The sequence below is a fragment of the Brassica oleracea genome, chromosome C6 (assembly GCF_000695525.1).
Source record: "Brassica oleracea var. oleracea cultivar TO1000 chromosome C6, BOL, whole genome shotgun sequence".
Taxonomy (NCBI): domain Eukaryota; kingdom Viridiplantae; phylum Streptophyta; class Magnoliopsida; order Brassicales; family Brassicaceae; genus Brassica; species Brassica oleracea.
Window position 1 is genome coordinate 8154272 of NC_027753.1, and position 14716 is coordinate 8168987.

Consider the following 14716-nt stretch of genomic DNA (forward strand, 5'->3'; position numbering starts at 1 on the left):
ATATGAAAACATATTAGCATGTTTATCTCTTTACTCCCCCTCAAGTTGGCAATGAGGTATTGCGAATTCCCAACTTGAACATCAAGTACTGAAATGTTGGTGTAGGAAGAGCTTTTGTAAGAAGATCAGCCGGTTGTTCCTTCGTAGATATGTGCTCCAACGATAGAAGTTTGGCTTTAACTGCATCCCGAGTTGTATGACAGTCATTCTCAACATGCTTAGTGCGCTCATGGAAGACATGATTTGTATCTATGTGGATAGCCAACTTGCTTTCACAATGCATTTGTATCGGCACATTCTGCGCGAAGCCAAGCATTCCCAGTAGACGCTTGAGCTACTTTAATTCGCAAGTCGTGTCAGCCATGGCCTTATATTCGGCTTCAGCCGAAGATCGAGAGACTGTCCTCTGTTTCTTTGTCTTCCAGAATACAAGGGAATCTCCAAGAAAAAACAACATATGCGCTAAGCGAACGGCAAGTGGCAGGGCATGAAGACCAATCCGCATCACAGTAGGCATTTATCTGCATATTACACTTAGACTGCAACATAATACCTTGATCAGACGTCCCTTTTAGATAGCGAACCACACGTAGAGCTGCTAGCCAATGTTCTTCAAGTGGTTTTTGCATGAACTGAGACAATATACGGATAATGTAGCTTAAGTCTGGCCGGGTGAAGGTAAGATATATAAGACGACCGATCAGCCGCCTATACTTGCTAGGATCAGTCAGTAACGTATGAGAGTTAGTCTTATCAGCCATGACAAGCTTGCGATTCAGTTCAGTAGGCGTGGGAGATGGTTTAGCGCCCAACAAACTACACTCAGTGATGATATCCAACGCATACTTGCGTTGTGAGACAAAGATACCATCTGGACCACGAGCAACTTCTAACCCAAGGAAGTATTTTAGTTTCCCAAGATCTTTCATTTTGAAGCTTGTATGGAGATAGAATTTAAACCGTTGAATGATGGAGATATCATTCCCAGTGATAATAAAGTCGTCAACATAGACTAAGATATGAAGACATATATTCTTCTTGTCGTTGAAATATGTGAAGAGAGAGTAATCTTCCTGATTTTGCCCAAACCCGAATGCCAAAAGCGCCTTGCTCAGTTTAGCAAACCAACAACGAGGAGCTTGTTTAAGACCATATAAAGATTTCCAAAGACGACAAACTTGATTAGGCTTGTCAGTCTTGAAGCCAGGTGGTAGTTGCATATATATTTCTTCTTCTAAGTCCCCATGAAGAAAATCATTGTGAACATCCATTTGATGAACCTCCCATCTCTGGGCTGCTGAGACTGCAAGAAAAAAACGAACCGTGTTCATCTTGGCGACGGGAGCAAACGTGTCCTTGTAATCAAAACCTTCATGCTGTCTATTACCAAGAGCAACTAGTCGAGCTTTAGGACATTCGACGGTTCCATCAGCATTGTATTTATTCGAGTATAGCCATTGACAACCGATGACCTTTTTCCCTGGTGGCAGAGTGGTGACGTCCCAAGTGTGTTGGTCCTCCAAGGCAGTAATTTCTGTTTTCATTGCCCCATTGAAACGATGATCTTGGACAGCTTGTGAGTATGTCTTTGGAACCACTTCAGTCGTAACCATAGCAAGGAAGGTCTGATGTTGTTTAGTAAAAACAAAGGTTGTTAGATAATTAGCAATAGGATACAGTGTCTTACCAGCGACCATTATCGAGGAGTCAAGATCAGAGAGATTATGAGCGTGAGTGGGGTTTGTCGCGTGTACTGTATTTACGGCTGGGCAAAAAAAAACGAATCCAAAAAACCGAACCGAACCCGATCCGAAAAAGTAGTACCGAACCCGAACCGAAATTGATTAAATATCCAAACGGGTTCAAAATTTTGGTATCTAAATAACCGAATCCAAATCCGACCCGAACCGAAGTATTTCGGGTACCCGAATGTATCCGAAATAGATTTATATACATAAAAATATTAATTATTTTTAGATTTAATGCATACTAAAACATCCAAAATATATAAGATACTTTCAAATTGTTTAAGATATTTGAAAATATATACAAATAGTCAAAACTAAATGTCTAAAATACTTAAAATATACTCAAAACACCAAAAATACTTGAAATATCTATTGATTATCTATCAAAATATTGAAACCAAACTAATTTATATGTTAAGTTTATGTATTTTAACATATGTTATTCAAATTTATATGTGATATTTTATTTTATTAATAGATTTTGATAAATTTAAAGTATATGATGAATTTTTAAATTTTAAAAATCATTTAAATGGGTTATCCGAACCCGAACCGAACCCGCAAAGATCCGAACCGAACCCGAACCAAAATTTAGAAATACCCGAATGGGGCTAAAATCTTTGACCCGAAAACCCGAATAGATCTTAACCAAACCTGAATGGGTATCCGAATGCCTACCCCAAACTGTATTTGTGACAAAGTTCTTTAGGAGAATGGAAGGTTTCTTAGTAAGATGTCCGCGACCAAGAACCTAAAGCAAACCCGGAGTAGAGGTCGCAGCAGGAGACGTATCAGTTGAAGAAGATGAAAATGTGTTCTTCTCAGGAGGAGACAATGGTACTGATGGCGAAGTCGTATCAGCAGGAGAAGAATACTCAAACTCAGACGGTAAAGCAGAGACTGGCATAGTATTTTCAGCAGTTGGTGTTGATGGCAGATCAACCACCGGTGATGGAGATGACGACTCAGAAGGAATCATTGGTGACGTCGTAGAAGGAGTACTCCCCCTTAATACATACATTGGTTCGAGCCAATCATCACTAGGCATATTGACTTGTAACACTGGATGTGTGACATATGATCCGTCTTTGATGCCAGGAAACATGTCTTCAAAGAAAGTAACGTCTCGGCTAATAAAGAACTCGCTGTGTTCTAGATCATATAACTTCCATCCCTTGGTTCCCAAAGGGTAACCTACAAAGATGCACTCGCGACTTCTGGCTCCAAATTTATCATTGTCCCTTGCGCGTCGATGAGCATAGCAAAGGCACCCAAAAACTCGCAAGAGATCATATGCAGGAGCTTTGCCATGAAGAAGTTCGTACGGTGTTTTTCCTTCCAGTATTGGAGATGGTGTCCGGTTGATGATATGAGCAGCTGTCATGATACTCTCACCCCAAAAATCAATAGGTAGTTGAGCTTGAAATAAGCATGCTCGAGCGATATTAAGGATATGTATGTGTTTTCTCTCAACACGTCCATTATGCTGCGGTGTATCAGCACAAGAAGTCTGAAGCTGGAAGCCATTCTTTGTGAAATAAGATTTCAGTGCCATAAATTCAGTTCCGTTATCCGAACGAACCGTCTTGACACTAGAACCGAACTGTTTTTCAGTCATGACACAAAAATTTTGAAGAAGTGTTGAGACCTCTGACTTTTCCAGCATTAAGTATGTCCATACTGCTCTGGAATAATCATCAACAATGGTTAAGAAGTAGTTTTCACCAGAAGAAGAAGGGGTACGGTATGGTCCCCGGACATAACAATGAATAAGAGAAAACGGTGCTTCAGCTTTATTAAAACTTTCAGTAAAAACCTTCCTTGTTTGTTTAGCACGAAAACAAATATCACACTGACTGAAATCACTAGGATCTATTTTAAAACTATCAAACACCGGTAGAGTAGAAAGCACTTTGTAGGATGGATGTCCAAGACGACGATGCCACAGTATCGTAGAAGAATCCTTCAACGTTGATGCTTCATTAACCCATGCGACTTTGACCCCCGTAAAGTAGTAAACCCCCTCGCGCTTTTCACCTGCTCCAATCAGAGTCCTCGAAAAACGGTCATGTAAAATACACAATGTATCAGTGAATATTGCAATACAACCAGTCTGTTTTAATAGTTTAGAAACCGAAATCAGCGTGCAGTTAAAATCAGGCACAAAAAGAATATCTTGCAAGACATAGTGTTTGCTCAGACGTAGCGCTCCATATTTGGTAGCTTTTGATCTCTGTCCATTCGGGAATGTCACCGAGGATGGTTGTATGTCAGAGATATCATGTAGTAAAGATAGATCACCCGTCATGTGGTCAGAAGCGTCTGTATCAATAATAGCATCAGTAATTTTGCTTTACCCGTCAACCGTTCCGAAGAGAGATTGGTTTGTTGATTCTGGAGAAGAGTGATCAAGGAGGTTATCTGATTATTGCTAATGGAAGCCGTTGCTTGTGAGGCACGACCGCGGCCATGACCTCTTCCACCTGATCGGCCTCCTCTTCCTCCGTGAGAACTTTGTGCTGGTGAAGTGTTGTTGTTGGGTCATTGATATTGTTCTTGGCACCACTCAAGATACCCATGTAGTAGGAAGCACTCAGAAACCTCATGTCCTTTTCGTCCACAGTGTGTACACGAGCAGTTAGGGTCTCGAGAGCGGTAACCTGTAGGTTCCAGATTTGAAGTAGAAGTAACTTGAGTAGTCTCTGTTTTTGTAGAGAATCCAATAGCATCAGAATGTAGTTCTTTTGCTTTGGTTGAGATCAAGTTATGTTCTTCACGAATCACACGAGAGTAGACTATATTGATGTCGGGTAGAGGTTCTTCATCCGTTATACGCGATCGAATGGAGGAGAATCGTGCATCATCCAAACCAAATAAAAATTTATGAACACGAGCATCTTCTCTTTCTTTTTCTATATCACCAGCTGCTTCACACGTACAAGGTCGCGATGTCTTAAGATTCTGAAGCTCTTCATCCCATAACGTTTTCAGTCTACCGTAATATTCAAGGACAGATTGCCCATCCTGCTTGCAGTTGGTGATTGCATCCTAAAGTTGATGTACTCTTGTCCCATTTTTAACAGAGAAGCGGAAGCAGAGAGTTTCCCAAAGTTTATGAGCTTCGGGAACAAACGTAACTATCAAATAGACTTTGGCATTTATTGATGTTCTGATCCATCCAACAATCATCGAGTTTGCAGCCAACCATCGAGAGAGATCCGGTTCAGTGTCAGGTTTTGGTATTATCCCGTCAATGAAACCGGTTTTCTGTTTTGCTTGTAGCGAGTTTCGAAGTTCTGTTGACCATTCCGAATAATTCTCGCTTGTGAGCAAGAAATAAGTAATAAGAGCCTCTGGATTATCTGAAGAGGTTAAGTAGTATGGAGATGAGGTATTAATAGCTGGTATGGTTGCCATAGTAGTAGAAGTAGAAGACGATGATGATGAATCAGTCGCCATGATAGAAGTAGAAGTTTAGAAGTCGTTGTTTGTCAAAAAAAATAGGTCGGAGTTTGTAAGAACTATGCCCTGATACCATGAAATATATTTTGAAAGCGTGATTTTATTGATACAATCTTATGTGTATATATACATCATGAGAAGTTTCTAATCCATCTAGGTAACGATTACGTATTTTTCTAATCCCATAAAGATAGGAAAAACATATTAGCATGTTTATCTATTTAAAATTATTTCTGGGTTGTGTTAATACCCTGAAAGAAAATCTGAAGAAGAACAATTTGAGCTGACACTTTCCGAAGATTCAGAGTCCGAAGATAAAGACAAAGATGTGGCAAAAGGAGTCTTCTGGTGGTTACTATAATTTCTTGATCAGATTCTGAAAAGTTCTTCACTCCAGCCATATTTACTTGAACCATTATTCACTTTCATCGTCCATCTATTTTTGTGCGTGTTAATATTTATCAATTATCATAACTACAAGTATCCGAGCCCACTATCAGTATCAGAGGGTATTTGTCTGTTTTATAGCATCTAAATAAACATGTCTTATTAAAATGGGTAAACGACTTATTTCCACACCAGAACTATCATATAGTAACAAATCCACACAAACTTTCGATGTACTCCAATTCCACACAATTTAAGTATGTAAACCTATTTCTCCCCAAACCAAAAGTTCGAAACCCGATTCTCCCTGAATTTCGAAGAACGAACTAATACCAACAGATTCCAGCTTAAAGTAGGTTTACTATTCTGTGTTTTAAAGCTAAACCAATGTCTAACCTAATTAAACCTAACATGACCCGATTACGACTCGATTAGAAATGTAAACCGGATTAACCCAAAATTAAAACCACAAGCCTTAAATCCCCAAATCAAAAAATCTGCGCCTCTCTCTAAAGAATCGACGACGAAGAGTGTAGGAGAACGACGACAGGTAACTTCCAAACTCTCTTATCTCTCTGTTGATTTTGTTATTTTGTTTTTTGCTTTTTTTTTCAGAAATCAAACATGGATGATTCATTGACTGATGTTAACCTGGAATGGAATGAGGTTTCTGAATTCTTAGCTCCAGACTCATTACTCATTGTCTCAGGGTGTGTGAGAAAGAGAAATGGATGAGAAGGTTTTTGATTTTCGATTTTCGATTTAGGATTCTTAGGAAAACTGAAATCGATTTGTTTTTTGTTTTTACCTTTAGTAGGTGTTGGTCGGGTATGTAGTTGGATAGGAGGGTTGGGTGGGGTTTTAAAATCGGTTCGGTTCTCTGTTTACGTGTGGTTTAGGTTCTAAAATTGGAGAGCGGCTGCAGCTTCCTCATGTAGTTCTAGCAACAAGGTGACGACTCTAGAAGAAGAAGAAGCAGCCAAGGCTCAGCTAGTGCTAGTGTTTGTATCTCCAAGAAGAGGCTGATCTGGTGTGTCCGAGCATTTCAACCTAACAACAGGTTAGGTGAAATGGGAGAAATGAAGATCAGGTTGTTAGAAGAGTACAAGGCATAGGGTGAAGTGAAGAGGCCATGATCCAGAATCTTTGTGTCTATCACATTGATACTAAGACACAAAGACTCACTGGCTAATCCCTAGGCCATGGAGACTTTACTCTTTTTCCGTCATCAAGGTTTTGTCCCAAAAGGTTTTCCTTGGTGAGGTTTTTAATGAGGAAGTTCTTCAAGGTTCCAAGCTTGACTTAGGATCAGCTAAAGTCAAGCTTGAGGAGGAGTGTTAACTTGAAGAAAGGAATGGAGAAGCTAAAGGTGTTGAGTTGAGATGGATCTTGTGCAAAGATAGGGCAAGAGCTTTAGAGATTGTCTATCAAGAGTTATGAAGTCTCTAAAGATGTCCAGAAGTGATCTGATGGATGTTCTAAGCAAGGGCAAAGTCTAGGAGAGACTTAGAAGAGTGTTGAGGAGCAAATGTGCGAGTGTGCAAAGATAGGGCGAGACCGTACGGCCATGTACGGACCGGTACGACCCGAGAGATCACAACTCGCCCATTTGAGATATTTTGAGATTGTGCAAAGTCCAGGACAAGATGTGCAAGCTTAGGGTGTGATCAGAACATGTCCAGGAGGCTTTGTGCAATCTTAGGGTGTTGGGAAAAGGCCCTGGTCGTGTGGAATCAAGAAAGCATCAAGAGAAAGATGTCTTGTGGATAAGGTGGTCTTAGAAGAGAAACCAATCAGATAAGGATAAGACAAGCTGTGTGCAAGCTGTCTTTATGTGTTGTAGGGGACCATGTATCAAGACTGATATATGGGAACATACATGGCCAATCAGGAGCCAGCCTTTCCTTGACCAGATTTGAATTAACCAATCAATAGCCAGCTCCCTCTCCACCAATCAAGAGCATTCACGCAGATTGGGACTCAACCAACTCCTCATCGCAGCCATTCATCTTTCTCAGCTAATATTATCCATTAGATTTAGGTTTATGATTGTGTAAACCTATGAAGCTTATAAATAGGCTATTATGGACGAAAATGTAATATCTTAAGAGAGAGAGGGGGATTTCCCCTCCTCTTTTATCAATGAAAGGGTTTTGAAAACCAGAAACACAAATCTATTATGTAATCTCTTATTCTCTCATACTTCTAGTCTCTTAATCGCTGTCACTTATTCTCTTATACACCTATAAACACTCTCATCAAATCTCTGTTCTTAAACCACCATTAAAAGCTCTCATCTTGCTCCATTGGAACTTATACACATTCACCCACACAACCAGAGTAGTGCTCTATAAAAACTCATAGACACAAATATGCTTTGTATCTCCATCTTTCACGTACTTTTGTTTACATCTGCAATGATCATGTACATAAGCATTAGCTTTCTTTTGTCTTGATGGTTCTCAAAATCTGAAACACATAATCTTCTTATAGCTTTAGGTTGTCTTTGTTGTTTGAACAGACTTGCAGGTTGCTCATCTCATGTCTGTGCGTCCATTTCACTGCCAAAACATATTGTTTCAGCGTAGTACCTATTGGAACCAATTTGTATACATTCACTGTGCAACTTAAAAGTGAAAACAATTTGCGCTGTTTGAAGAGCAAGAGATTTATACCTATTGGAACCAATAAGAAGATGAAGATTAAAGCCTCTTATTATCCGGTAACTGTTTATAGAGCGAGAGATTTATAAAGAATTGAACCATTGGCTTCAGAACTCAAGTCTGTGACAAATCTGTCCAATAATTCAAAACTCAAGTCTTCAGCATTGGCTTCAGAACCAAAAAAAAAGTCACATGATACTCTGAAACACAACCATCTAGTTTATTGGAAGTAGTGGATATGACCATTGGAGTCGTTAAGATGAGTAGGTGTCAACGGAAGAAATGTTGGGATTCCATTTGAACCGATCAGACCAATCTCAACCACATCTCTATTAGAATCATTCATCACAAAGTTGGAGCAGATCTCCTCAAAATGGTCTGGGGTAATAGATTTTTATTCTTGATATCTTATCAACCCAGTTCAATTGATCGATTGATTCCAATTTGTTTGTATCCGATCCATCTGCCTCCCATGGCTATGTCTTCCTCTATACATGTATCCCGTCGTCTATTGTTCTTTTTTTTTCTTATTCAGTTCTCTGTATCAAGATTTCTTATATTGTAGACTCGCCAATATATCACTATCCCTATAAATTTTACTCTGCGCAATCCCGTCGTCGTCTAGGTATTCAACTTATTTCTCCGACACCAACCATACATGTTAGGCACAGTCCCCATATTCTAAATCATTTAATCTCGTTATATTTTAGGGATAGTGAAGATGGCAGACTAAATGAATTGTTTTTAAGGGGTGGACAAATGACAAACTTGCCATTAATAAATATTTAGGATTTGGTTACAAAAAAGTGGCATAAAATATAATATCTCACATGATAGTTAGATTAATTCTGTTGTTAAAGAAAAGGTAAGATTAATTAAAGTGTACTTCTCTTTTAATTAAAGAGATGAGTTGAAAATTTATAACGCCTATATATATACTGAATTTACTGATAAAATATTTCTATCCGTGAGTATGTTTATCCATTCATGGTCTATGTATAGATTATAGCACGACTAAGAGCAATTTTATTCCATATACTCTATTAAGAGTTTCTTATTATTATTTTTTTTTAGTTTTTTTCTCTAATTTAAGAAAAAAAAATTGAAAAGCGGACCATTCGCGGACAGCATAAAAAGACACGATAATCGTGCTCTAAATGGTACAAACAAATCCGTTAGATTCAATATATCATTTATTCGACACACACATAAACACATTATTCGAACGATAGGTTGATAGCCATTCCCAAACCACAAACACACATCATACACATAACTTGATTTAGATAAATAAAAGAAAACATGCACGCATAAGCGGATGTTGTTTCATAGGTTTCACAAACCTTTAGTGGATCATATAATAATTAACTTTGAGAGTGAGAGCATGCATGGATCAGGCGGAATTTACTGCGTAGAAGTAGAGATCATTGATTCGCGTATATTCAGGAGTTTTACCTCCATGCATGAAGAGGCCTTTCTTCCCATAGGCTGTGGCAGCCGTGGAAGCCGTCCAACCACGTGTATCCGGTTCATCCCCTCCTTTAAACCTCTCCCACACCGTCTCTGTGTCCAATGCGAAACCCTCTTTGGACAACGTCCCCGGACCGAAATGGCCCTTTGGATCCGGCCAGGTCTCACCTCCAAATATCAATATATGTTTTCCTACCACCGCACTCGCAAACACGCTCCTCGCCGATGGTTTCTCTCCTTTGGTCTCTACTATGGTCCATATTTGAGAGATCAAAATATTGAACTTTGTCAGACTCATAGTCACTTTTCCCATCAGTCGTAAGCGAACTCGCAAACCCATACACCACCCAAATCTTCCCTTGCACAACATGGAACCCGGCTCCTCCTCTTTTCTCGAAGTTGTCTCCAGGATCAGGTAGCTGAGCCCATTTCCCTTCAGAAACGTTATAGGCCTCGACCGTTCTGAACCGATGGGAGTTCGGCGTAACACCATAGCCTTGGCTCGTCCCACCAAATACATACACATGGTTTTCATCCGAAGCCAACGAATGGAAAGTACGAGCCTCGGGTCCTCCCTCTTCGCCGAGAACCGCCAGACGCTTCCACTCGTTCTTCACCGTATCGTACGAGTAAAAGTCGTTGTAACCTTCCGTCTTATTGCGGCCTCCGTAGACATATAGCTTAGTTCCCACGGCCACCATGCGGACGCCGAAGCTGCTTTTAGGGATGTGATGCAGCGCATCCCTTCCTCTCCACATCCTTGCGACCGTTGCCTCTTAGCTGTGGAGGGAATCAGTTTCGTTTATTAGATTCAGTAGTTAGGATTGCATTAGTAGTTGGGCTTTTCTTAGGACGTTATAATTATCTTTACAGTTAGTCGTCTTTATCTCCTAGGTTTTAGGATCTCTTTCATGTATTTATACGAACTTGTAACGTGAGTTGAGATCACGCTTTATTCATTAATCATAAGAACTTCTAGTTCATCTCTTCTCTTGATTTCGGCATTCTCTCGTGAATCAACGATCTCAGAGCTTGTCGTTGTTCGGGTATTCTCTAGACTAAACGAACTTCGTCTTTTATAAACTTGTGATGCGCCAGTTTTGGTATCAGAGCAAGGCTCGTTTTTCCGACCTAAACTTTTTCGGTTCTTTTCGACAATATTGATGGCTCCACGACGCACCAACAATAACGATCTACCGTTGAATGATTGGGAGGAGTTGCGTAGAACTCTTCGTGAGATGCAAGAAGGCATTCAAGAGACAATCCATTCCTCGATGAGGGAATTTTCTGAAACCGTGTTACAGCACCTACAACACGATCATGATAGGAGGCGCTTTCTTGATGAAGATGGTTCGACCGAAGGGGAAGATAATCCTTTCGCAGAAGAAGGACATCGTCAACATCAAAGACGGAACCTGCCAAATCATGCTCGAGAGGACAGGAGTTGGGAGATGGGATTCAAAGTGGAGATTCCCGAGTTTCATTGAGGAGTACGTGGGGAAGAACTGTTGGATTGGTTAGTTGCAGTCCAAGAGTTAGGGGCTATTTGTTTCAGCATTTGTCATCTCCATCTAGATGATTCATTTGTATGACCTATTTAGATGATCCATTCAGATTTTTGTGATTGTTTGTTTGTCCATCCAAATAGCTCATCTAGATGAATCATCTAAATGAATCTTATGTTTGATTCTTTATTTTCATTTCCATCTAAATGAGTTTAGTAAACAAATTACCAAAATACCTTTGTGTTGATTTAATCATATATTTGATATTAATTTTAACTATATTATATTTAATATAATATATTTACATTAGAATTATTTCAAAATTAACGAGTTTTTTTTGCGTTATGGGGGGGAAACAAGATTTTTTTGTTTTAGCAGAAAAACGCACTTTTCGATTTTGGCCAGAAAACGAGATTTTGCGATTTAGGCGGGAAAAAGCGTTTTTGCGGTTTTGGCGGGAAAATGAGATTTTTGGTTTTGGCGGGAAAATGGGTTTTTTTTATTTTGGCCCGAAAACAAGATTTTGCGATTTTGACGGTAAAACGCGTTTTTGCGACTTTGGCAGGAAAATGAGATTTTCGGTTTTGGCGGGAAAACGGGTTTTTTCGATTTTGGGCGGAAAACAAGATTTTGCGATTTTGGCGGGAAAACGCGTTTTTTCGGTTTGGCGGGAAAACGAGATTTTCGGTTTTGGCAGAAAAACGGAATTTTTTAATTTTGGCCGGAAAACGAGATTTTGCGATTTTGACGGAAAAATGCGTTTTTGCAGTTTTGGCGGGAAAACAAATTTTTTTCGATTTTGGCCGGAAAATGAGATTTTACGATTTTGTTGGAAAAACACATTTTGCAGTTTTTGCGGGAAAATGAGATTTTCGGTTTTGGTGGGAAAACACGTTTTTTTTTTGTTTTGGCAGGTAAACAAATAATTTCGGTTTTGGCGAGAAAAGAAAATCTTTTATTTTGACGGAAAAACGATATTTTGCAATTTTGACGTGAAAACGCGTTTTGCGATTTTTGCGGGAAAGCACGTTTTTGGGGTTTTGGCGTGAAAACGCGTATTTGCAATTTTTGCGGGAAAATACGTTATGGCGGGAAAACAGGTTATGGCGAGAAAACACATTTTTGCGATTTTGGCAGGAAAATGTGTTTTTGTTTTAGCAGAAAATGCGTTTTGGGGTTTTGGCGTGAAAACATGTTTTTTGTGATTTTCGTATGAAAACACGTTTTTTTGCAAATTTGGCGTAAAAACACGTTTTTCCAATTTTGGCGGGAAAATGCGTTTTTGTGGTTTTGTCAGTTTTCGTGTTTGACAAAATGATATTATGTTTAGGTTTGTAATTTGTGAATTACATTAAGGGCATAATAGACATTATACCATTTTGAATGAACCATCTCCATTCAAATGATCCAAATTGGTTCAGCTAGATGGACTTTAAAATTAAGCCTAAATTTCTAAAAGTCATTCGGATGATCCATCTGGATGAGTTGCACTTTTAGTGCCTAAACAAACAAAACTCTCATCTTCATCCAGATGGCCAAACAGCCCCTTATTGGAATTTAAAAGGGTTCCGGAAGAGCGGAAGGTTGTGTTGGTTGCAACCAGATTCAGAGGCAAAGCAGCCTCATGGTGGCTTCAACAAAAGGCATCACAATCTCGAGAAGGGAAATCCAGTATCAACTCATGGGCGAAGCTCGAGAAAGTGATGCGTAAGGCGTTCCTGCCGTACAACTTTGACCGCACCATGTTCACCCGACTGCAAATTTGCGCTAGGGGTCGCGTAGTGTGGATGATTATGCTGAGGAGTTCACATTGTTGCTGACTCGGAATGAGATCTTGGACAGCGAAACTTAGTTGGTGTCTCGTTTCATTGGAGGGCTTCGGTCTCAGATTCAGAACGCCATGTCGCAGTTTGATCCAATAAGCATTGCTGAAGCTCATCGGAGAGCTGTTGCCTTTGAGACATAGTTCAAAACTACGTCTCAAAACTGGTCTGCAACAAATCGTACCCGATTGCAACCTAGCGGAGGTGACACTACCGGCCAAGGACAACACAACAAAGACATGGCGGACGCGTCTAAGGTTCAAACAGGTACTCGGCCACCACAACAAACGGAAGAGCTGCGTCGATCAAACCGCCCAAATGCGTTGCGGTGTTATACTTGTGGAAAAACAGGCCATAGGCAAACAGCCTGTCCCAACGCCAATCGACGAGGCCTACTAGCTGACGACGTCAAATGGGATGATGATGGAACAGACGATCAGGAACCTCTCATTGAGCAGATTGTCGATGATCATAACGATGGTGACCAGGGAACACTATTGATGCTGAGGCGTGTGTGTCTTGCACCCATGCGCCACGATGACCAACCTTGGCTTCGTACGAACATTTTCACCTCAACTTGTACGGTGAAGGGAAAGATATGCCGGTTTGTGATTGACTCGGGGAGCTGTCGCAACGTCATTTCTGAGGAGGCTGTAACCAAGCTCGGCTTGAGACGTTCTGATCATCCAGCACCATACAAACTAGTGTGGCTTAAAGAGGGATCAACTATCAAAGTCACGCATCGTGTCCTTGTCTCTCTGTCCATCGGAGCTCACTACAAGGATAAAATTTACTGTGATGTGGTCCCTATGGACGTCAGTCACATTTTATTGGGAAGACCTTGGCAGTATGATAGAGATGTGTCTCATAGTGGCAGAAGCAATGTTTACAGTTTCTTCTTCGAGAACCGCCGGATTCTCTTGCTCCCTAATCAAGTACTGCCGCCAGAGACCCACTAACACAACCATCTGCGGATCCCCAGCTTCTTGAGGGTACTGGCTCCAGCAACACGGTACTCTTTTGTTCTTACGCCACATTTGCGCAGGAGCTGCAGACTGATAAACTCGCATTCACGTTGGTAATCAATACCGATCCTACCACAGCATCAGCAAAGGTGCCAGTTCAGCCTGTGATCGCTCACCTGATAACAGACTTCGAGGACATCTTTCCGGGTGATCTGCCTATGGGGTTACCTCCCCTGCGCGACATACAACATCAGATAGACTTGGTACCGGGAGCAGCATTGCCAAATCGCCCCCACTACCGCATGAGTCCTCAAGAGCATGAGGAACTTCGCAGGCAGGTGGAAACTCTTCTCGCTAAGTGATGTTAAGAGTTTTCAAGCTCCTAAGACAAATATTGTAGTATAGTGATTGTCGAACCAGTTCTGAGGGATATCAAAGCACTGAGAATGCAAGTACTCACTTAATCTAAGTGCAACCAATGATTTAGATGGGTTTTAAGCTATGACTAAAACTAGAAAGCAATAACAGAATGATACTTTCTTGACTAAGGGAAAAGAGAACTCATGGGCATAGGGATTAGACCTTGGGTGATCAAGTATCGAACTAAGGATGGCAAATGATCAATCAAACTATCAACCTTAAGCCTAGACACAATTCTAAGCAAGCTCTATGTCTAGATGAATGCTCATTTGC

The 14716-nt window shown here is 40.4% G+C and overlaps 1 pseudogene; it reads right to left on the reverse strand.

The window, feature by feature from the left end:
• Positions 1-9425: 9425 nt before the first annotated feature.
• Positions 9426-14716, reverse strand: part of LOC106296585 — a 12806-nt pseudogene continuing 7515 nt past the window's right edge.